The sequence below is a fragment of the Phyllobates terribilis genome, unplaced genomic scaffold (genome assembly GCF_046119375.1).
Source record: "Phyllobates terribilis strain yellow unplaced genomic scaffold, ASM4611937v1 Scaffold_86__1_contigs__length_6382490, whole genome shotgun sequence".
In the NCBI taxonomy this organism is placed as follows: domain Eukaryota; kingdom Metazoa; phylum Chordata; class Amphibia; order Anura; family Dendrobatidae; genus Phyllobates; species Phyllobates terribilis.
In genome coordinates, this window is record NW_027362846.1 from 3,113,920 (window position 1) to 3,139,300 (window position 25,381).

At 42.1% G+C, this 25,381-nt stretch overlaps 1 pseudogene; it reads left to right on the plus strand.

Moving 5' to 3' along the window:
• The first annotated feature begins 14,180 nt into the window (after positions 1-14,180).
• Positions 14,181-25,381, plus strand: part of LOC141197703 (uncharacterized) — a 70,991-nt pseudogene continuing 59,790 nt past the window's right edge.

Below are 25,381 nucleotides of genomic sequence, written 5' to 3' on the forward strand. Positions count from 1 at the left end.
GAGCTGACTTTTTTTTCCTCTTTTGTTTCAATGTTCAAAAGTAGAAAATTTATTGATGAATAAAAATATACATGAACAGGGCAGGGGGGAATAGGACACACATCCACGTGTGAAGACAAACTGTGGAAAAAAGGGGCACGCAATATAGGAACATTAATAATAGTATATATCAAATATCATATACATTATCATATGTACTATCATAACAGATATAAAGGAATACTATGTCATAAAAAAGAAATCCTGCCGTTATACCAATAAATAGCGTTATCAAGGTATATGTGACAAATTATCCCACTAGAACTATGCTAATGCACCAAACAAGAAGCATTATGAAATACTTTGGACAGCAATGATGCAGGAGCTCTAACTATTAGTGCGTCCGCCCCTGACGCGCATTTCGAACCAGCCTTCGTCAGGTGGCACGGTCTCCACTTATTCCCTGACTTATACACTACGCTAGATGAAGAAAAAAGGCGATGTAGTGCAGCCCTGCACAGTAACAGGACCTCCCTTTTGTTTCCCCCATGGAACACCAATACATTTCAATTGAATGTGTGTCCACGGATGTACATTCAGTTGAAACCAGTGGGCCCACTCTATGTCCTGCTCGGGGACACGCCAAAGATCCTGGCCCACCGAAGAGTTGTCCGATGTCCCATTGCTCCAGTCCGGCCCTGGTTACAGTTCATGCTAGTCCAGACAACAGATATCACGTCCATCGCACATGTATCCAGTCAGCAACTACAGTCCTCACATACATAGTTCATCACATACAGACGATAGATACCATGACCGTAGAACATCTATCTAACTCCAGCAACATATAGTACAGTCTCAACTGGGGTTGTCCAAACTTATTTGTGGGTTCAGTGTTGGGCAGAGGAGCAGACCTGTATTCCACCAGATGGAGCCATGGTGTTTTGGACTGTTACTGAAGAGACCCTCTGGAGTGGGAGTCAGAGACTTCATACCCACAGTTCCCATTCAGGACATTCCTCCACAGGATTGGAGAAGTTGGGGGGAGGTGATACTTCACTGTTCACCTAACTAGCATATTTGTCCTAAATTGTGTAATTAGTAAACTGCCGTGGGCTGATGCAATATATACTCAGCAGGCATTTACAAATGAACATACCACAAGAGTGAACGTACAGTCTCATATGAAACAATGACTCAATTGAGGCCTCTGAGAGACTAACAAGAGTAATGGAATGATTGAATTACCTGATTACCAATTTTGTGTCTGGCCTTATGGATACATAAGATCCAGCTTGCATGTCTTTCTTTGCTTACTATTACTGAATGGAAACAGTGATTCCCGATGCTGAACGCTCTCCAGGAGAGACCCGTGCACCTCAATCTCATGAGCAAGCAAATCTCCAATAAAACACAACAATAAGACCGACATAACCAGTACTCCGTGCTGGAAAAAGTCTGTATCCCTTAGAGACGTGCACTCTGCTCTACGTCCATTGGTCCAATAGTCTTTTGTCCGTGGCCAGCTCCTCACACTGATGAAACTGGTGTAACGCCTGTACAAGAGATAGCAGCCACAACACTTATTACTCACATCTTCATCTGTTTTACATAGAGGCAGAATCATTTTATATCCTGGTGGTGGTGCTTCACTTGTAAATGACTTTAAAGCAGTACAGTTGCTGGGCCTGAAAACTCCATTCCTTTTTTTCTGCCCTTCACTGACCACTGCTCTTCCAGTAATTCCCTTGCCCCAGCCTGGAAAGTCCAGTATTTACTCACTATGACTCCCAGGTGTAGCCTACACGTTACCTTCTCTTCAGTCGTACTGTCTATTGACAATATGGAAAGGAGTCTGCTGCTCACTGAGCAGCTGCTCACTGGGGTAGATGTGGGGGAGGGTGGTAGTAGGGAGCTGCAGGACAGTGAGGGGGGGTAGAGGGAAGAGTACCAGGGAGGCTAGTCCTGATCTGGCACACCCCAATAAGTTTGCAAAGTTGGCATATGAGGGGGGTGACGGTACAGGGGTAGCACTGCTGCAGCAAGACATGTCCCCTGAAAGCCAGAGGAGTGTCAGCTCCAGTAAGGAGGGAAATAGGAGAGCAGGGCAAACCAGGCAGGTGCTGGTAGTGGGGGACTCAATTATTAGGGAAACAGATAGGGCAATCTGTCACAAAGACAGGGATCGTCGAACAGTGTGCTGCCTACCTGGCGCTCGAGTCCGGCACATCGCTAATCGGGTTGACAGATTACTGGGAGGGGCTGGTGAGGACCCAGCGGTCATGGTGCACATTGGAACAAATGACAAAGTTAGAGGTAGGTGGAAAGTCCTTGAAGATGATTTCAGGGAATTAGGCTGCAAGCTGAAAGCAAGGACCTCCAAGGTGGTATTCTCTGAAATACTACCGGTACCACGTGCCACGCCAGAGAGGCAACCGGAGATTAGTAAGATAAATAAGTGGCTCAAGTACTGGTGTAGGAAGAAGGGATTTGGGTTCCTGGAGAACTGGGCTGACTTCTCAGTTGGCTACAGACTCTACGCTAGGGACCGGCTGCACCTCAATGGGTGCTGCAGGAGAAAATGGCTAGAAGGTTGGAGGAGTGTTTAAACTAGGGATTGGGGGGAGGGTATTCATTTTATAGGTGGGGAAGATAGTGCAGATAGTGACCTGGGCACAAATAAAGAAATTGGGGGTGGGGTTAGAACAGTCAATAAAGTAAGAAGGAATAGAGGTACAGAGAGATACATAAAATGCATGTACACTAATGCCAGAAGCCTCACCAACAAAATCGAGGAATTAGAATTAATTTTGTTGGAAAATAATTATGACATGGTGGGGATATCTGAGACGTGGCTGGACGAGAACCATGACTGGGCAGTTAATTTACAGGGCTATAGTCTGTTCAGAAATAACCGTACAAACAAGCGAGGGGGGGGTGTTTATATGTAAAATCATCCTTAAAACCCATCTTGCAGGAGGATATATGTGAATCTAATGGAAATGTAGAGTCTCTGTGGGTGGAGATAAGGGGAGGGGGAAAAAATAATAAATTACTGATAGGGGTTTGTTATAAGTCTCCAAAAATAATGGAAGTAGCGGAGAATATCCTCGTAAAGCAAATAGATGAAGCAGCGACTCAAGGAGAAGTCATTATTATGGGGGACTTCAACTACCCTGAAATACATTGGGGGACAGAAACCTGTAGTTCAAGCAAAGGTAATAGGTTTTTGACAACTATGAGAGACAATTACCTTTCACAACTGGTTCAGGACCCAACAAGAAGGGGGGCACTGCAAGACCTAATATTAACCAACAGGCCAGACCGCATAGCAAATATACGAGTTGGGGGCCATTTGGGTAATAGTGATCACAAAATAATACATTTTCATGTAACCTTTAATAAGATGTGTAGTAGAGAGGTTTCAAGGACACTAAACTTCAGGAAGGCAAATTTCCAACGGTTGAGAGATGATCTTAGTGCAATAAACTGGGACGATATCCTGAGACATAAAGCTACACAAAGCAAATGGGAGACATTTATTAGCATCCTGAATAGGACCTGTGCACAATATATACCCTATGGGAATAAACATGCTAGAAATAGGAGGAAACCACTATGGCTAAATAGAGCTGTAAGGGGCGCAATATGTGACAAAAAGAAAGCATTTAGAGAACTAAAGCAAGTAGGTAGTGATGAGGCATTAAATAAATATAGAAAATTAAATAAATTCTGTAAAAACCAAATCAAGGCAGCAAAGATTGAGGCAGAGAGAATAATTGCCAGAGAAAGTAAAAATAACCCCAAAATATTCTTTAGCTACAGAAATAGTAAAAAACTAAAAAATGATAGTGTTGGCCCCCTTAAAAATAGTCTGGGGGAAATGGTGGATGAGGATGAGGAAAAAGCCAATATGCTAAACGATTTTTTTTCAACCGTATTTACACAAGAAAATCGCATGACAGAAAACATGATCTGTGATAACAAAAATTCTCCATTAAATGTCACTTGCTTAACCCAGCAGGAAGTACAGCGGCGTCTAAAAATCACTAAAGTTGACAAATCCCCGGGCCCGAATGGGATACACCCGCGAGTACTGCAGGAATTAAGTAACGTCATAGATAGACCATTATTTTTAATCTTTAAAGATTCCATAATAACAGGGTCTGTACCATAGGACTGGCGTATAGCAAATGTGGTGCCAATATTCAAAAAGGGGACAAAAACTGAACTTGGAAATTATAGGCCAGTAAGCTTAACCTCTACTGTGGGTAAAATCCTGGAGGGTTTCTTAAGAGATGCTATACTAGAGTATCTGAAGAAGAATAACCTCACGACCCAATATCAACATGGGTTTACGAGGGACCGTTTCTGTCAAAGTAATCTGATCAGCTTTTATGAGGAGGCAAGTTCCGGACTGGACCGAGGAAATGTAGTGGATGTTGTGTATATGAACTTTTCAAAAGCTTTTGATACGGTTCCACACAAAAGGTTGATACATAAAATGAGAACAATGGGGATAGGGAAAAATATATGTATGTGGGTTAAGAATTGGCTCAGTGATAGGAAACAAAGGATGGTTATTAATGGAAAACACTCAGACTGGGTCTCAGTTAACAGTCGGGTACCACAGGGGTCAGTATTGGGCCCCCTTCTTTTTAACATATTTATTAATGACCTTGTAGGGGCATACAGAGTAATATTTCAATATTTGCAGATGACACTAAACTCTGCAGGGTAATCAATACAGAGGAGGACAATTTTATATTACAGGAGGATCTATGTAAACTAGAAGCTTGGGCTGATAAATGGCAAATGAACTTTAATGGGGATAAATGTAAGGTAATGCACTTGGGCAGAGGAAATAAAATGTATAATTATATGCTTAACTGTAAAACACTGGGCAAAACTGTAACTGAAAAAGACCTGGGTGTATTGGTGGACGACAAGCTCACGTTTAGTGGCCAGTGTCAGGCAGCTGCTGCAAAGGCAAATAAAATAATGGGATGCATTAAAAGAAGCATAGATGCTCATGAGGAGAACATAATTTTACCTCTATACAAGTCACTAGTGCAACCACACTTAGAATACTGTGCTCACTTCTGGTCTCCGGCGTATAAGAAAGACATAGCTGAACTAGAGAGGGTGCAGAGAAGAGCGACAAAGCTTATTAGAGGACTGGGGGGTCTGCAATACCAAGACAGGTTATTACACTTGGGGTTATTTACTGTGGAAAAATGAAGGCTTAGGGGTGATCTTATTACTATGTACAAGTATATGAGGGGACAGTACAAAGACCTGTCTACTGATCTTTTTACTCTGAGGCCAGAGACGGGGACAAGGGGGCATCTTCTACATCTGGAGGAAAGAAGGTTTAATCATAATCACAGACGGGGATTCTTTACTGTAAGAGCAGTGAGACTATGGAGCTCTCTGCCGCATGATGTTGTAATGAGTGATTCACTACTAAAATTTAAGAAGGGCATGGATTCCTTTCTTGAAAAGTATAATATTACAGGTTATATATACTAGATTCCTTGATAGGGTGTTGATCCAGGGAACTAGTCTGATTGTCGTATGGAGTCAGGAAGGAATTTTTTTCCCCAATGCGGAGCTTAGTGTTTGCCACATGGATTTTTTTTGCCCTCCTGTGGATCAACATGTTAGGCTATGGGTTGACCTTAGTCTTCCTTCAACCTTAAAAACTATGTTACTATGTTAAAAAAAACTATGTTATACAGTATGTATGATGCCCCTACACAGTGTAATGCCCCCATTATGCCCCTTATGTAGTATGTATGATGCCCCTACACAGTGTAATGCACCCATTATGCCTCTTATGCAGTATCTATGATGCCCCCCACCCAGTGTAATGCCCTATTATGCCCCTTATGCTGTATGTATGATGCCCCCACACAGTTTAATGCCCCCATTATGCCCCTTATGCAGTATGTATGATGCCCCCACCCAGATTAATGCCACCATTTATGCAGCATGTATGATGCCCCCACACAGTGTAATGCCCCCATTATGCCCCTTATGCCATATGTATGATGCCCCCACAGAGTAATGCCCTCATTATGCCCCTTATGCAGTATGTATGATGCCCCCCCACAGTGTAATGCCCCCATTATGCCCTTTATGCAGGATGTATGATGCCCCCCCACAGTGTAATGCCCCCATTATGCCCCTTATGCAGTATGTATGATGCCTCCACAGTGTAATGCCCCCATTATGCCCCTTATGCAGTACGTATGATTCCCCCACACAGTGTAATGCCCCCATTATGGCCCTTATGCAGTATGTATGATGCCCCCACAGTATAATTATTATTATTATAGCGCCATTTATTCCATGGCGCTTTACATGTGAAAAGGGGTATGCATAGCAAAAACAAGTACAATAATCTTGAACACAATGTGACTGCGACTGGTACAGGAGGAGCGAGGACCCTGCCCGCGAGGGCTCACAATCTTGCCCCCATTATGCCCCTTATGCAGTATATATGATGCCCCCACACAGTGTCATGCCCCCATTAGGCCCCTTATGCTGTATGTATGATGCCCCCACACAGTTTAATGCCCCCATTAAGCACCTTTTTCAGTATGTATGATGCCCCCACCCAGTGTAATGCCCAAATTATGTCCCTTACGCAGGATGTATGATGCCCCACACAGTGTAATGCCCCCATTATGGCCCTTATGCAGTATGTATGATGCCCCCACACAGTGTAATGTCCCCATTATGCAAGATGTTTCATGCCCCCACACAGTGTAATGCCCCCATTATTCCCCTTATGCAGTATGTATGATGCCCCCACACAGTGTAATGCCCCCATTATGTCCCTTATGCAGTATATATTATGCCTCCACACAGTGTAATGCCCCCATTAGGCCCCTTATGTAATATGTATGATGCCCCACACAGTGTAATGCCTCATTATGGCCCTTATGCAGTGTGTATGATGCCCCCACACAGTGTAATGCCCCTATTATGCCCCTTATGCAGTATGTATGATGCCTCCACACAGTGTAATGCCCCCATTATGCCCCTTATGCAGGATGTATGATGCCCCCATTATGCCCCTATAATCAGGTGACCGGGTACAATGCACAGACATACAAAATGTGGAAGTACCAATATAATTATGTCCCTGATATGGGGGAATTGTGATAACTATAGTAACAGTGAATAATGCAGAAGAGGGAGATTACAAGGTGAAATCTACAATATCAGATATACAATGAATTCTCCGGCTCACTCCGGACACATATACTCCATTATGCTCTCCGGCGTGGAATGTATAACTACGGGCATGCGCAGTCACGGGTACGAGTGGTGCTGCGGCAATCAGTTTATCTGGGGTTTCAGTGTAAAACACGTCACTTCCGGACATGCACACTAGGAGATGGGCATTATCTGACAGAAGGTTGTTGGCCAAAATCTCTCGATATATGATCCTATCCATCCTCCCTTCAATAAAGTGCCGTCGTCCTGTCCCCTTTGCAGAAAAGCACCCTCAAAGTATGATGTTTCTCCCACCATGCTTCTCAGTTGGAATGGTGTTATTGGGGTGTATTAATACTTCTTCCTCCAAACACGGCGAATAGAGTTGATACCAACAAGTTCTATTTTGGTCTCATCTGATCACATGACCTTCTGCCATGCCTCCTCTGGATCATCCAAATGGTCATTGGCAAACTTCAACTGGCCTGGACATGTGCTGGCGTGAGCAGGGGGACCTTGTGGGCCCTGCAGGATTTTAATCCATGACGACTGAGTTTGTTACTAATGGTAATATTTGAGAATGTGATCCCAGCTCTCTTCAGGTCAATGACCAGTTCCTTCTATGTAGTTATAAGCTGATTCCTGACCTTTCTCAAAATCATCCTTACCCCACGAGGCGAGACCTTGCATGGAGCCCCAGACCGAGGAAGATTGATATTCATCTTGTCTTTATTCCATTTTATAATAATTGTGCCTACAGTTGTTGCCTTCTCACCAGGCTTCTTGCCTATTTTTCTGTAGCCCATCTCAGCCTTGTGCAGGTCTATAATTTTGTCCCTGGTGTCCTTAGACATCTCTTTAATCTTGGCCATGTTTGAGAGGTTGGAGTGTGATTAATTATGTGGACTAGTGTCTTTTATACATGTAACGAGTTCAAAAAGGTGCAATTAATACAGGTAATGAGTGCAGAGAAGGAGGGCTTCTTAAAGAAAAACTAACAGGTCTGTGAGAGCCAGAATTCTCTCAGGTTGGTAGGTGATCAAATACTTATTTCATGTAATAAAATTCAATGTAAAAAATCATACAATGCGATTTTCTGGTTTTTATTTTTAGATTCTGTCTCTTACAGATGAAGTGTACCTACATTAAAAATGACAGACCTCTCCATTCTTTGTAGGTGGGAAAACTTGCAAAATTGACAGTGTCTCAAATACTCATTTTCCCCACTGTATATACCAAGAGGCATATCTGCTCCTATTTAATGTATCAGTGTGAAAAAAAAAAAAAAAAAAAAAAAATATATATATATATATATATATATATATATATATATATATATATATATATATATATATATATATATATATATATATACACACAGTGGGGAAAAAAAGTATTTAGTCAGTCACCAATTGTGCAAGTTCTCCCACTTAAAAAGATGAGAGAGGCCTGTAATTGACATCATAGGTAGACCTCAACCATGAGAGACAAAATGAGAAAACAAATCCTGAAAATCACATTGTCTGATTTGGAAAGTAATTTTTTTCAAATTTTGGTGGAAAATAAGTATTTGGTCAATTACAAAAGTTCATCTCAATACTTTGTTATACAGTGGTGGCCAAAAGTATTGGCACCCCTGCAATTCTGTCAGATAATACTCAGTTTCTTCCTGAAAATGATTGCAATCACAAATTCTTTGGTCTTATTATCTTCATTTAATTTGCTTGCAATGAAAAAAACACAAAAGAGAATGAAGCAAAAATCAAATCATTGATCATTTCACACACAACTCCAAAAAAGGGCCGGACAAAAGTATTGGCACCCTCAGCCTAATACTTGGTTGCACAACCTTTAGCCAAAATAACTGCGAACAACCGCTTCCGGTAACCATCAATGAATTTCTTACAATGCTCTGCTGGAATTGTAGACCATTCTTCTTTGGCAAACTGCTGCAGGTCCCTGATATTTGAAGGGTGCCTTCTCCAAACTGCCATTTTGAGATCTCTCCACAGGTGTTCTATGGGATTCAGGTCTAGATTCATTGCTGGCCACCTTAGAAGTCTCCGGTGCTTTCTCTCAAACCATTTTATAGTGCTTTTGGAAGTGTGTTTTGGGTCATTATCCTGCTGGAAGAGCCATGACCTCTGAGGGAGACCCAGCTTTCTCACACTGGGCCCTACATTATGCTGCAAAATTTGTTGGTAGTCTTCAGACTTCATAATGCCATGCACACGGTCAAGCAGTCCAGTGCCAGAGGCAGCAAAGCAACCCCAAAACATCAGGGAACCTCCGCCATGTTTGACTGTAGGGACCGTGTTCTTTTCTTTGAATGCCTCTTTTTTTTTTCCTGTCCACTCTATGTTGATACTTTTTCCCAAAAAGCTCTACTTTTGTCTCATCTGACCAGAGAACATTCTTCCAAAACATTTTAGGCTTTCTCAAGTAAGTTTTGGCAAACTCCAGCCTGGCTTTTTTATGTCTTGGGGTAAGAAGTGGGGTCTTCCTGGGTATCCTACCATACAGTCCCTTTTCATTCACACGCCGACGGATAGTACGGGTTGACACAGTTGCACCCTCGGACTGCAGGGCAGCTTGAACTTGTTTGGATGTTAGTCGAGGTTCTTTATCCACCATCCGCACAATCTTGTGTTGAAATCTCTCATCAATTTTTCTTTTCCGTCCACATCTAGGGAGGTTAGCCACAGTGCCATGGGCTTTAAACTTCTTGATGACACTGCGCACGGAAGACACAGGAACATTCAGGTCTTTAGAAATGGACTTGTAGCCTTGAGATTGCTCATGCTTCCTCACAATTTGGTTTCTCAAGTCCTCAGACAGTTCTTTGGTCTTCTTTCTTTTCTCCATGCTCAATGTGGTACACACAAGGACACAGGACAGAGGTTGAGTCAACTTTAACCCATGTTAACTGGCTGCAAGTGTGATTTAGTTATTGCCAACACCTGTTAGGTGCCACAGGTAAGTTACAGGTGCTGTTAATTAGACGAATTAGAGAAGCATCACATGATTTTTCAAACAGTGCAAATACTTTTGTCCACCCCCTTTTTTAGGTTTGGTGTGGAATTATATCCAATTTGGCTTTAGGACAATTATTTTTGTGTTTTTTTCATTGAAGACAAATTAAATGAAGATAATACCAAAAAATTGTGATTGCAATCATTTTCAGGAAGAAACTGAGTATTATCTGACAGAATTGCAGGGGTGCCAATACTTTTGGCCACCACTGTATATATCGTTTGTTGGCAATGACAGAGGTCAAACGTTTTCTGTAAGTCTTCACAAGGTTGGCACACACTGTTGCTTGTATGTTGGTCCATTCCTCCATGCAGATCTCCTCTAGAACAGTGATGTTTTGGGGTTGTCGCTGGGCAACACGGACTTTCAACTCCCTACAAAGATTTTCTATAGGGTATAGTTCTGGAGACTGGCTAGGCCACTCCAGGACCTTGAAATGCTTCTTACGAAGCCACTCGTTCGTTGCCCTGCTGGTGTGCTTGGGATCATTGACATGCTTAAAACCCAGCCATGTTTCATCTTCAATGCCCTTGCTAATGGAAGGAGGTTTGCACTCAAAATCGGCTGGTGGGGTCCATAATACTGAGTACTAAGAGTACTTTTCTGTAGCAGACTGTGGGGGCTATCATACTGTGTGGGGTGTAGGGGGGCATCATACTGTGTGGGAGCTTTTATTCTGAGCTACATGGGCACAGAGAAAAACAATTTTATGGTGATGTGTCAGATAGAGATACGTGAGAAATACAGTCCTTTGGTCTATATGGTTGCAGATTTGAATTGATATGGTGTTGTGTGACAAGAGGAAGAGATTGGTATGTTATGAAGGAAAGATAAGATATAATGGCTGTCAGTGGGAATCCAGATTCCAGGCAGAGAGCATAGCAGAGATAAATAGCAGGGTGAGGTCCTTGGCTCAGGCCAGGAAGCCTACTTAAACAATACAGAACTTTGCCCTGGGGAAGGGGGGTCAGAAGGTATAATTAAAGGGGATTAAGTTAAGGAAGGATTCATTATCTTAGACAAACAGGATTTAAACAAAAAATTGTCTATACTAGGGAGGAAGCTACAGTGTCACCAAATAAGGACACCAGTTCTCCTATGGAGAGCTGAAGATGAAGTGCCACAGCAAGGAGTGTGTGGCTATCATCGAATGGACTTTGACAGTATGAGTGAGGTCCTTGGAAATAAACTGGGAGCTGAGAGTAGCTTTTAGGGGCCGTAGCAACACATTATACCCCATATGGTCCCCACAGGGGATGATGTGCCTTCCCATAATGGTTTGATGGACTTTTGTAGCTTGTAACACATGTAACCATAAAGTTCTCTGCATAATGCAGATGAAGCATTCATAAAATGTTGTTTCTGCTATCTGATGTATATACTTCTCATCAAGTTCTTGTTAAGTAAAGAAAAGTTTTTATTTGGAATCTGGTCTCCCTCCTTCATCTCCATAACATTTGGTCTGGGCTTGCCAAGTACAACGGCAGCATGCGATCTGCAGAGTTGGGAGATATGACTCTGCAATATCACTCAAGCACCCGCAATACATGGTGCATACCCGAGTACCCGATGCAAATTCAAGTAGCGAGCAGTTGCGCTCAAGTCTAATGACAACTTATTCAATATGATGACCTAATGTTATTAAATTCTGTGTCATACCTCTGGGTTCAAAATATTCACTATACCCCTTGATAAAATCCTTGAGGGGTCTAGTTTAAAAAATGGGGTCACTTGTGGTGGGGGGTCCATTATTTAGGCACATCAGGGGCTCTCCAAATGCGACTTGGCATCCGGTCTCGATTCCAGACAGTTTTGACTTCAAAAAGTCACACAGTGCTCCTTCCCTTCTGAACCCTGCCGTGCGCCCAAACAGTGTGTTTTCCCCACATATGGGGTATTGGTGTACTCAGGAGAAATTGCAGTTTTTGGGGTCTATTTTCTCCTTATACCCTTGTGAAAATAAAAAAAATTGGGGCTAAAAGATAATTTTTGTGGAAAAAGTTAGATTTTTTTTTTATTTTCACGGCTCCATGTTATAAACTTCTGTGAAGCACCTGGGGGTTCAGGATGCTCACCACACATCTAGGTAAGTTCCCTGAGGGGTCTAGTTTCTAAAATGGTGTCACTTGTGGGTAGTTTCCACTGTTTAGGAACATCAGGGACTCTCCAAACACAACATAGCGTCCGCTAATTATTGAAGCAAATTTTACATTCAAAAAGTCAAATGGTGCTCCTTCCCTTCCGAACCCTGCCGTGTGCCCAAACAGTGGTTTTCCCCCACATATGGGGTATTGACATGCTCAGGAGAAATTTCACAACAAATTTTGGGGTCCATTTTTTCCTGTTACCCATACAAAAATAAAAAAAAATGGGTCTAAAGTAACATTTTTGTGAAAATAGTTAAATGTTCATTTTTTTCTTCCACATGCCAAAAATTCCTGTGAAGCACCTGAAGGGTTAATAAACTTCTTGAATGTGGTTTTGAGCACCTTGAGGGGTGCAGTTTTTAGAATGGTGTCTCTTTTGGGGTATTTTCTGCAGGCCCCTCACAGTCACTTCAAGTGTGAAGTGGTCCCCAAAAAAATTGAGAAATCACTGGTGAACTTTTAACCCTTATAACTTCCTAACAAAAAAATATTGGTTCCAAAATTGTACTGATGTAAAGTAGACATGTTAGAAATGTTATTTATTAACTATTTTTTGTGACATATCTTTCTCTGATTTAAGGGCATGAAAATTAAAAGTTTGAAAATTGCTACATTTTCGCCAAATTTCTGTTTTTTTCACAAATAAACGCAAGTCATATCGAATAAATTTTACCACTATCATGAAGTACAATATGTCACGAAAAAACAATCTCAGAATCGGAGGGATCCGTTGAAGCTTTCCAGACTTATTACCTCATAAAGTGACAGTGGTCAGAATTGTAAAAATTGCCCTGGTCATTAACGTGCAAACCACCTTCGGGGACTCTAACCGGTGCTCTGCTTACATATTCATCTGTATGCTCTTATGACCGCTCACTGTGCCTTCACTGACCTGCCTCCTATTTTACATAATGCATCTAGTAGTGCGGGGCTAGGTAAAACAGGAGGCAGGTCAGTGAAGGCACAGTGAGCGGTCATAAGAGCATACAGATGAATATGTAAGCAGCGCACCAGATAGAGCGCCCCCCACAGGCCGCTCCAAAGCACGAGCATATCATTATCTGCGAACTGAAAGTAAAGATTACACAAGAACCACAGGACGGATTTCATCAACAAACATGTCATATTAATCAGTGTAATGTCGTCCACATTAGAGTGTATGTAGCTTACTGAGCACAATCCTGCTGACAGGTGCGCTTTAAGTATCATAGTAATTAGGCAGCCTCATACTATCGAGTATTTGGGGGAGGAGGGGCATTCAGCCGAACTCTGTCAAACATTCTCAGATGCCATATTTCCTTTTGACAAGTAGCAAGTGGTTAATCTGACAGTTTTTTTGTTGCAGCCGTACCTGTACCATCCCTGTGGTGTACATCTATTTTCGAGTGCCCAAAAGAGTTAATTTTTTTTTAAACAAATGTTTAATGTTTTCTTCTTTTTGGAAGAATTGTTGGCGCCAATTTTCTTTTGAAACATTTTAATATCTGCTTTTTTTCTGGTGTTTTTCTTGTAATATAGAAAAGCCTAAGGCCAGAAACAAACCCCATGAGACACTGTACAAGGAGACTTTGGGGGCAAATAATTTCTGTCTGTGGTGTTTTTGCAAACAAAAAAGCTTTTATAAAAGCCTCAAACTTCTGTGTGTGAATCAGACATGAGATCTAACATGATAGAAGATTACAGCCCGGGGAAGACGGGAAACATATAGACGGCCGGTGGTGATGAATGTCGTCCTCATCATGAAGTAGTTATTTCTCATGTCACGTGTAATGAATATCTCCTGCAGAATTGCGAATGCTAATTCCAGTGTTGGTAAATGAGACGAGAATTAGCAATAAGGAAGATGAGTCTATGAGAAACGAGTTCAGCTGCAGACTCCAAGGAAGAAACTGCTTGTTGTCTGTGGCCTAAAATATATAGGTTTTATTATTAGATGTAAAGAAGAAAACTAAACACTGTAAAATAATAAATCTCATATGTTTCCCTTATTATCTCCAGTAATTGTATTATTACACAGGATTTTTAGGATGTTACATCGGCTCATCTTCTCCTCATTCAGGTCTCTACAATATCGGATCCTCTCAGTGAAGATCGTCTATATAAGAGAATTTTCCTGATTTACCCATCAAATATGGATATGGACAGAGACAAGATGGCGGAGAGGATATTACACCTCACCCTAGAGATCCTCTTCCGGCTTACTGGAGAGGTGAGAGATTCTGATGGCGTCACATTATATCATTCTTATCTATGGGAATAACAGATGGACAGAACTGGAGAGGTGAGGACTCTGGAAATGTCTAGAGTGAGATTTATTAATGTGTCTCTCCATAACCAGGAATACACAGTAGTGAATAAGACCTCTAGTGAGCGCTGTCAGGACCCTGTGTCTGAGGGATGGGGAAGACCACTGAGCCCAATCACTGGACCTCCATCTCACCCCCTGATACATGAGGACATCAATGACCAGAAGATCCTAGAACTTACCTACAAGATGATTGAGCTGCTGACTGGAGAGGTGACACTGCTGGGAATCCTGGGACATTATACAGTAACGCTATGAAGGGATCTGGGGGATGACGGTATCGTTGTATGTGTCAGGTTCCTATAAGGTGTCAGGATGTCGCCATCTATTTCTCCATGGAGGAGTGGGAGTATTTAGAAGGACACAAAGATCTGTACAAGGATGTCATGATGGAGGTTCCCCAGCCCCTCACATCACCAGGTAATAGACAGGACTAAATACCCACGGCCTATAATTATCTGTATGTAAAGAATGAATTCAGTCCCTGTATGTGTTTCTTCCAGATCTATCCAGTAAGAGGACAACACCAGAGAGATGTCCCCATCCTCTTCTTCCACAGGACTGTAAACAAGAAGACCCCAATGTTCCTCAGGATCATCAGGTAGATGGAGAGAAGGTGTCATGAGATCTTCTCTATGATGTGTAGACGGCTGTGAAGGTCTTGTGCTCAGTCTTGTTTTATCCACCAGTATTATATGTTTTATACTTGTGTAATGAGAGCGGTGGAGATGGCAGGATTAGAGCTGATCATAGATGTGACTTCTCCATCTGTCTGTGACTTTTACAATATTTGTTTCAGGGTGAAGATCTGACCCATATTAATACTACAGAGACATATGTGAGGGGTGATGAGTGGTGTAAAGAGGAGATTCCTACATATGACTACCCAGGTGAGTAGTAACCACTAAATGCAGAGAAGTCACAGATTCTTCTCAGTCACCGGCTGTGGCTGCTTTATCAGTGGTGTAATGTCTGCTGTATCACAATCGTGTGATCACCATTTTGCCCCTAGACCACAACATTCTCCTCCACCCAAAACTTTTCAAATGACTTTGGGATTTGAAAGCCCTTTTCTATAGAACTTACAACCTGGACAATCCACATACGCCCTGGGATTAGAAGACGCTGACCGTTGCCTGTCCAAATCTGTAATTTACAAAGCCAAGTGACAGCGTACGTAGAATGTGCTGACAAGTTAGAAAATCAGGTGAAGAAAAATTATGATTGGCCTCTTAGAGAAAACGAACGGTAATGATGCTGTTGGCTTTCTAGAATTCTGATATCTTATTGCATGAATCTACCTTCTCTCCCTTCTGTGCGGCTGAATGTGCTCATATGGTCCCTACAAGACCAGGTCCAGTCTTTCTGACCAAACTTCACTTTTATGATCGACAACATTAAATGTGTAGTGAGGCCAAGTGTGAATTTCTGTACAATAATAACAGAGTTTCCCTTTAGCCTGACTTTTCAATTTCTTTTCTAACCAAATAACTTCAAACAGGATTGTGATAAACTATACAGAAAACATTACACCTGTGCCATGATACATCTCTAAGCTAAACTTAAGACACCTCAGCTCTGCACTATTATAAAAAGTTCTCTTTAAATATCTAATATTTCTTCTTGACACTCATCTGACAGAAAATATTGTCCCTTACGATAGTTTAGATTGCCAAAAGCTACTGAGCCCCATACTCTAATTACCACAGAGAGGTTTCACCACTAGTTACTCATTTATTACTGATGGAGACTGTTGAGTTTGATCATTTCAGTAGATGTGTTATTGTCTATAGTCACAGTTTTTGACTACAGTAGTTAGTGCCCAAAATACTCTGATTAAACCCCTTCCTGCAGCCAGTGTTGTGTTCCTATCTGGGCCCATTTTTCAAATCTGACGTGTATCACTATGTAGTGATAACTTTGGAAATATTCACAAAGGATAACAGAAAACAAATGGACCTTACTGATTATTTTCCAACTTCTCTTGAATCCAACAATACCCTGTATACAGTTATAAACTACTGTCTGGACACATGGCAGGGTAAAGAAGGGAAGGAGCACCATTTAGCCATTTGAATGCAGATCTTGCTGGAATAGTTTGCAGACTCAATGTATTGGGGGCACTGTTCATGGTCACCTGGCAGCTCAAAAGATGGCTACCATGAACAGGTTTGACTGTCATGCTAGGTATGGGAAGAACCCAGCTTACAACAATGGGAAACTGGGGAAGCCCAGCCACTAAGGAAAGAGGGAATGGAGACCCCTAAGCAGATCTAACAACACCCTGACTCACCTATCGCCCCTAAATAGGTTCCATACCTATCACCAAGCATGATACCTTAGCCCTGGCTGACCCTAGAGCTAGGCCCTAGGTAGGGAGGGGGAGGGGTGAGCACTAGTCAGCCCCACTGCAAGTAAAGACAAACCAGGGAAACAGACAAGGGGATACACTTAGCTTTGAGAAGGTACCAGAGAGATAACAACTACAATCCACAAAGGAACTCCAAGGATGTTACTCTATCACCAGTGACTCTCTGGAGAAACTGAGTGTATTTACAGATCCAGCAGGTGTGTGTTAATTAGCAGCAGAATGTGGAGATCACCGCTGGGTTCTAGAGAGGGAGGGATGATGGAAGGATCAAGAAGGTGTCTACAAGGCCAAGCGCAGCGACCTTCTACAGCCGGATCCAGAATGACTGTCTGTCAAATCTGACACACCCATGACATTGGCACTCTCTACTCCGTTTTCCAAATCCCACGGATTGCTTTGCTCATCACCCATTAAACCCTCTACATAAATCTGGACTTCAACAGAGTTCCCTAGGCTTGGGCCACGGTGTTACCTGCGGTTCTGTGGTGTGAGATGGGAAGAAGAATATTCAGGTAGCCGGGTCAGAACCATGAGGACGTAGAAAAATCAGAAGATACAAGAGTATTCAGCAAATGGGCCAAGGTCACAACAGGAAACAAATACACAAGCTGGGAGATGAGCATAGGGGACAGAACCAGAGGAGAACAAGGCTGTATCTGGCAGCTTCCAGCAATATGCTTCCAGCTTTAGTAGGGTGCGGTGCTTTCCAGTAGGCTGAAGCGGGTAGCAGATTACTCCAGCTGGACAGCACACACAACCATACTGTCAGACTGGATGGTACTAATATTGTCATCTGGCGGAATAAACTACAGTTTTGATATTTCGAACACCCTGGATTGGATGCTGTTTTTTTTCCTTTTATATGGTACTACTGGTCCCAGAAACCCTAATCTTAGTGGCTGGACAAAACCTATGCCACCCAGAGCTTCTGGTTCCTATGTCTCCTCCATTACCAGCTCCGCATGCAGAATGAATAAGGCGCCCCCTGGTGACAGAAGCAGACATTGCAGGAGCAGATGCCAGAGGAGATGGCACACACCATTTGCAGAAGCCCTAATATAACAAAATGGCAGAAAATCAGAACAGTAGAAATCCTTATAAAGTGGCTCAATTTTGGACATTATAACTCTCAGTGAATTAATCTAAAGGAGTAGTGACTATTTTTGACTCCACAGCCACTTTCCAAAAATTAGCATGCAGTGGATGTTGTAGAGTGAAAATTGCAAATATGCCATTTAATTCCCTACACATAGTGCCCAGATTGTGCTCCAGGAGACACACACCGTAAATTAAGTGGGATCTTCTCACTATAGTAATGCCAAATACATGGATGCTAAATGTGATTTGGGTGCACTGTGAGGCTCAGAAGCGAGGGGGAGATTTCACTTTGAGAGTGGATATTGGTGAATTGGTTTATGGAAGCTATGTTTCTTTTCAAGAGCCTTTGAATCGCTAATGTGGAAACCTCAGTTTTTCCACTGATAGATGATGGACTGGAGTGGGGACTTGTGTTTTGTGAGATGAGTAGAAGTTTTTATTGGTATAATTTTCGCCATCATAACATTGTTCGATGGCTTTTTATTCCATATTTGAGAGGCAGAATAACAAACAGTTGAACACCACACTCCACTGGTTGATCCTATAAAGTTTCTGTGACGAAACAGCTTCTAATCTTAGTCAGACATCTAGATTTGTTAAGCCAAGAGAAATACACTATTGTGTTTGTGTTGACTTGTGAATGTGTTTTTCTTAGGCTGGTCAAGAAGGACATACTATTATGTGTATAAACCTGAATGTTGACTTCTCTTGGTCTGGAAACAATAATGTTTGTTAATATGCTAATTACATATGGTACTAAAGCCAGCTAATTGTTGATTTACAAAAGCCCCCCTGCTATAACAGCTATGTAAATGTATTAAATGTACAAACAATGAGACCTGAGCCCTGTGGAATAATATCATCCCTTATTTTTGACCTGTGGATGTGTACTTGAAAGGATAATTGTAACTATTTAAGGGACATATGCCTCTGTAGCAGTCAGAATTGAAAGAGAGAATCAAAGATCAGAGAGACTTCAGGACATCAGCATGGTAGCATGGCTCCATCCAGAGAGACACAGATTTGGATTCTACATGATTCCGGCCTAAGGGTACATAGCTGTAACTGGAAGGAAAGGGTCTGCATCATTGACCATCAGAGAGACCATGGATACATTTGAGGAGACCAGGTTGGGATGATGAAGTCACCTGGCCCGATGGATATGTTGTTTGGGCTTGCCAGGTGGGACCCTCCGGTCGCCTGGAACCCATGGAGACATTCGGAGAAGCCAGATTGGGACCCACTGGTCATCTGGCCCCATGGAACTCTCTGAGACGAAGCTTGGGTCCCCTGTCCTTGTACCTTGATGGACTGTCAGCTTCCTAAACTTGCCGCTACCTCCTCTGTGTGGGGGCTCACCAAAAGCGGGGGGCCACTGGTTTATGTAGTTGGCCCTGGAAGTCGCAGCTGTTCTACTTCCAGGTGGGCCAGCGGAAGAATGAGACTTTGTAATTTTGCACCATATTGGGTATTTGCTGGGACTGGTCTGTGTTTATTGTCCTTTTGGTGGTTCAATAAAGTATTGCCACACTGTTTTACCCTCACTGTTTTGCCTGAGTATTATACCCACTGAAGACCCCGGGTCTTCACAGTTTCTTATTAGACAATGTACTGTCATTGTCTTGGTGAATAATTCCATATTTTTATATAACTTGCTATTTTTACGGAGAGTTTAAGAAGAAAAGTTCAAAAATATAAAATTAAAGGATATTTTTTGTTCAAAAATAATAATTGGTTTTATTCTTGGCAGATGACTGTACCAGGAGATCGGCGGGACAGCTGGCATCTTCAATTTTTAAATCAGATGATCTTGAGATCCTACAGGATACAATTGAAGTGAATGTCATTACTCCAGATATACCATCATTCCTTCACAGCAAAGATCTGTCATCTGATCCTTTGAAACAGGTCCTGTCTTCTGATTCTTTACCACCAACTAACTTTCTTAAACATCAAAAAATTCACAAAGCAGAAAATGCATTTTCTTGCTTCAAGTGTGGGAAATGTTTTAACCACAAATCACAGCTTGTTAGGCATGAGATAATTCACACAGGGGATAAGCCTTTTTCTTGTTCAGAATGTGGGAAATGTTTTAACCAGAAATCAACTTTGGTTAATCACCAGAAAACCCACACAGGGGAGAAGCCTTTTTCCTGTTCAGAATGTGGGAAATGTTTTAACCAGAAATCAGATTTTGTTATACACCAGAGAACTCACACAGGGGAGAAGCCTTTTTCCTGTGCAGAATGTGGGAAATGTTTTAACGATAAATCATATTTTGTTAAGCACCAAAGAACTCACACTGGGGAGAAGCCTTTTTCCTGTTCAGAATGTGGGAAATGTTTTAATGAGAAAGGACATCTTGATAGCCACTGGAGAACCCACACAGGGGAGAAGCCTTTTTCCTGTGCAGAATGTGGGAAATGTTTTAACAGGAAAATAATCTTGTAATACACCAGAGAACTCACACAGGTGAGAAGCCTTATTCATGTTCAGAATGTGGGAAGTGTTTTAACGATAAATCACATTTTGTTAAGCACCAGAGAACTCACACAGGGGTGAAGCCTTTTTCATGTTCAGAATGTGGAAAATGTTTTAACTACAAATCAAATTGTGTTAAGCACCTGAGAACTCACACAGGGGAGAAGCCTTTTTCCTGTTCAGAATGTGGGAAATGTTTTACACAGAAATCAAATTTTGTACGTCACCAGAGAACCCACACAGGGGAGATGCCTTATTCCTGTTCAGAATGTGGGAAATGTTTTAACCACAAATCACATCTTGTTAAGCACCAGCAAACTCACACAGGGGAGAAGCCTTTTTCATGTTCAGAATATGGGAAATGTTTTAACAATAAATCAGATGTTATACACTAGAGAACTCACACAGGGGAGACGCCCTTTTCATGTTTAGAATTTTTTAACTGAAAATTGTATCCTCTTAAAGGAGTTGTCAACTACTAGGACAACACCTTGTCATTCCTCATGTTTAACTCTGTTAAAATCAAAACACTCAGAATAACCTCCCATGTCAGTGCCGTTCTAGTGGTGTTGACACTCTCATTCCTGGGGCTCATGTGAGGTTGTTAAATCACACGAGCCCTGCCCCCAATCGGCTTCACTGTCTCCGCCTTCAGACATGTTGAACATCGACAGGAAGCCAGGGCTGCAGCTACTCTCCGACTTCCTGTTAATGGTCGATTTGTTCGAAGGTGGGGACAGTAACGACAGCACTGATTGGGCGCAAGGTTCACAACAACCTCACATGAGCCTTGGGAACGCAAATGCTGACACCGCTGGATTAGGAAGTTTGTATAATTGTTTTAAATTTTAACAGGATCAAACATGAGGAATGAGAAGGGGTTTTTAAAGCATTGTTCAACCCCTTTAAACATCAAAAATCCCACTTAGAGGCTAGTCATTATCCTACCTAGAGTGTGAAAAATGATTTTCTGGAAAATCGTATTTTGTTGACAAACAAAAACAACTCAAACGGGGAGAGAAACTGTTATTTACAAACTGTGCAAAAGACAGTTCAAAAGACTATATAAAAGACTGTGCAAAACTGTACAAAAGACTGTATAACAGACAGTTGTATAATTAAATGAGAAAGATATTACTTTAAAACTGACTGTATTTTTTAGACTATAAAGCACACTTTTAGCAAGAAAAAAATCTTGCTAATAATGTGCGTCTTTTAGACTGGAGGCAAATTTCTGTGACAGAGGAGAACAATGAGACAGTGTCCTTCCTGATCACTGAAAGAACTGCTCTCTCTCCTCCAGCCTTACACTTATCTAACTGATTGGTGCAGAGCAGGAGAGGAAGGTACCGGGTCCTGCACAGAGGATGCACATCCTGAGTGAGCAACTGAAGAACCTTCCACCCGACTAGCTCAAGGACCTTTTATATCATGTAATCAATCACATGACCTTGAAGGAACTACAAAATGGGGTCATGTATATACAGTGTACATGTATGCAAATGTGCATATTTAGTAGAGCTAAATACATGGCATGTAAAAGTTTGGGCACCCCTGGTCAAAATTACTGTTATTGAGAACAGTTAAGAATGTTGAAGATTAAATGATCTCTGAAAGGCCTAAAGTTAAAGATGACACGCTTCCTTTGTAAACACAAAGGAAAGGAGATAGAAAGAGCCTCACTGTGCAATCTATCATATAGTAGCTCCTTAATTTGAGTTGCCTGGATTCTGATCCGTTGACCTCCGGAAAACCACCAAGAAAAAAGTGAGAAGTATTCATGCAGCATGAATTCCATAAAAAAAAACAGAGGTAAGGATATCCATATATTTAAAAACAAATCATTTCACTCTGACGCGTTTCTGGCCAAAGCCCTTAGTCATAGAGTATACATAGTAACATAGCCTTCCTTCAACCTTAAAAACTAAGTCCATTTAGTTCAACCTATAGCCTAACATGTTGATCCAGAGGAAGGCAAAAAAAAACATGTGGCAAACACTAAGCTCCACATTGGGGAAAAAAATTCCTTCCTGACTCCATACGGCAATCAGACTAGTTCCCTGGATCAACGCCCTATCAAGGAATCTAGTATATATAACCTGTAATATTATACTTTTCAAGAAAGGCATCCATGCCCTTCTTAAATTTTAGTAGTGAATCACTCATTACAACATCATGCGGCAAAGAGTTCCATAGTCTCACTGCTCTTACAGTAAAGAATCCGGGTCTGTGATTATGATTAAACCTTCTTTCCTCCAGAAATAGAAGATGCCCCCTTATCTCCGTCTCAGGCCTCAGAGTAAAAAGATTAGTAGAAAGGTCTCTGTACTGTTCCCTCATATACTTGTACATAGTAATAAGATCACCCCTAAGCATTTGTTTTTCCAAACTAAATAACCCCAAATGTAATAACCTGTCTTGTTATTGCAGACCCCCAGTCCTCTAATAACCTTGGTCGCTCTTCTCTGTACCCGCTCTAGTTCAGCTATGTCTTTCTTATACACCGGAGACGAGAACTGTACACAGTATTCTAAGTGTGATCGCACTAGTGACTTGTATAGGCTGATAACTCACAGAACTATTATATATACTAGCATGAATACCATCCCAATGGGTGTTACTATAGAATAAGTGATTAATTGATAACAGTTGATTTGACTTGAGACCAAAGCAAAAAACCTATCAAGTGTGCACATAGTGGAGCTACCATTAACAAAAGCAAAGAAATACAATGGAACTCTAAAGAGAAAAAGAACCAAAGAATCAAAAAACAAAAGTTGAAAAAACAAAAGAATAATTATAAAATACATATAAAATAAACAGATAAATGGTAAGTATCATGGAGTATTATGAAAACCGTTAAAATACAATGACCAATGATACATACAAGGTAGATACAATGTATGTATCATTGGTCATTATATTTAAATGGAGCAGATATTTTGTATGTAAATGTGCTGTAAGGTAGCGCTATTCATCACACTGGGGGGCACTCGCTTCACTGGGTCAATTAAAGCACACATGCAACGTTTTCCAGTAATATGTAGTACAGCAGTTTATTACACCTCATAAACCGCACATAACATGGTCCATCTCAGTGGCTCGCCGACATGTTACACATATAACATCCAAGAGCCTTTCCAGTGACAGATATGCCCACTTGGCTCCAGACACAGCCTTCATCAAGGTAACAATATCAATGTCCACATCAAGCAGCGTTTTTACCTTTGCCGGGTCGTAGCTGCTTCAGTCAGCTCGGTTCTGCCACAGCTGTGGCTTTAAGGCTCCCCAGATAGGGCCTCCGGGTTACGTACCTTCAAAGGCTACTGGTATCTCAAACACAGGGGGATCCAGCCTCTGCCTTCCAGGCTTCACCAGGCCTCTCTCTCTAGGCCTCACCAGGCCACTCTTTCTCTACCTGTTTCAAAACTACCATGGTTTATATATTCTTTTGTGCACATAGGACCTGTGATGATGTCACAGTCACGTGATCAGTCACCTGAGGGGGAGGTAAATGGTCAGCTAGAGCACACCCCCTGGACATTCTAGCAATGCAGCAAGCCGCTGCATTACGTATCCCCCCCCCCTCTGTTCAAACTTGTGGGGTTGAACACATAGCATACACAATCACATTATAACCCACGGTTCACACAGAGACCATGTACTTGACAATTGCGCTGCTCAGCCCCTGGAACATTAGTCATCGACATTATCCCATTCCTTAGGGACCTACCATCTGTCATTGTCACTACCTTCCCTAAGTCACATTTCCGAGTAGTAACCTTGTCAGACCTCCCCCGCTCCCAGCGGTCAGTCGTAACCTTGTCAGACCCCCCCCACTCCCAGCGGTCAATACAGCAGTGTGACTTACTTGCCCTTGTATCTACTATCAGGTCTGACTGCGTGCTGTCCCGTACTCTATTGGGTCGTTTGTATGGGCCTCTCAGACCTGAGTTACTGGAGGTCTCACTACCTCTAAACCCACGCCGACTATCCTCAGGACATCTTGAAAGGTCTCTAACTTCTACTGTAGCCGTCCTATTGTTTGAAGGGCCCTTTCTCGGTCTGGTCTCACAATTTCTAGACGGCTGCCACATTCTGCTGCTCAGGCGATGCTCTCTTTGGCGAGATTCAACTGTTCTACCTCTCGCAGGTAGGTCACTCGGTACTCAATCAGCATGCGTATATATCCAAGATTTTCTTCCGTTCCTACAGCGGAGAATGACACCATGCCGTCTTCATCTGGTATCCAGTCCTGATGATCACATGGACTGCTTACTTTCATCACACCAGACTTCTTTACCATCCTTTGTATGTCTTGGCCATTTCTCCCAATGAGCTTTCTTACCAGAGCATGAGGCACTCGGATGACTTCTTCCCGCAGACTTTGAGCTTTTCTCTTAAGCTCCAGTTGTCTAATGGCTTGTTCCGTCTTCATCCGGACAAACCACTTTGTGCGAATACATCGCCAGTGCATGTCACTTAGGATAGCCACCCTCTTCACTGTGACTTCGGTTGTGGACAGGACCACCAGCTGTTTAGCTTCTGAGGTCGAGTACACCTTACAGGCTCCCATGGTCTTCTTAAACTCTTCATGCACTGACTCTCTAGTGCATTCTTCTCTCAAATCTTTGGGTACATCTATGAGACACTTGTACCGAGACGTTTCTGTCTCACCAGTGGTCTCCAAATGATCATCTGGCTCAGGTTTCAGGGACAACTGACTTTCAGCTTCTTCAC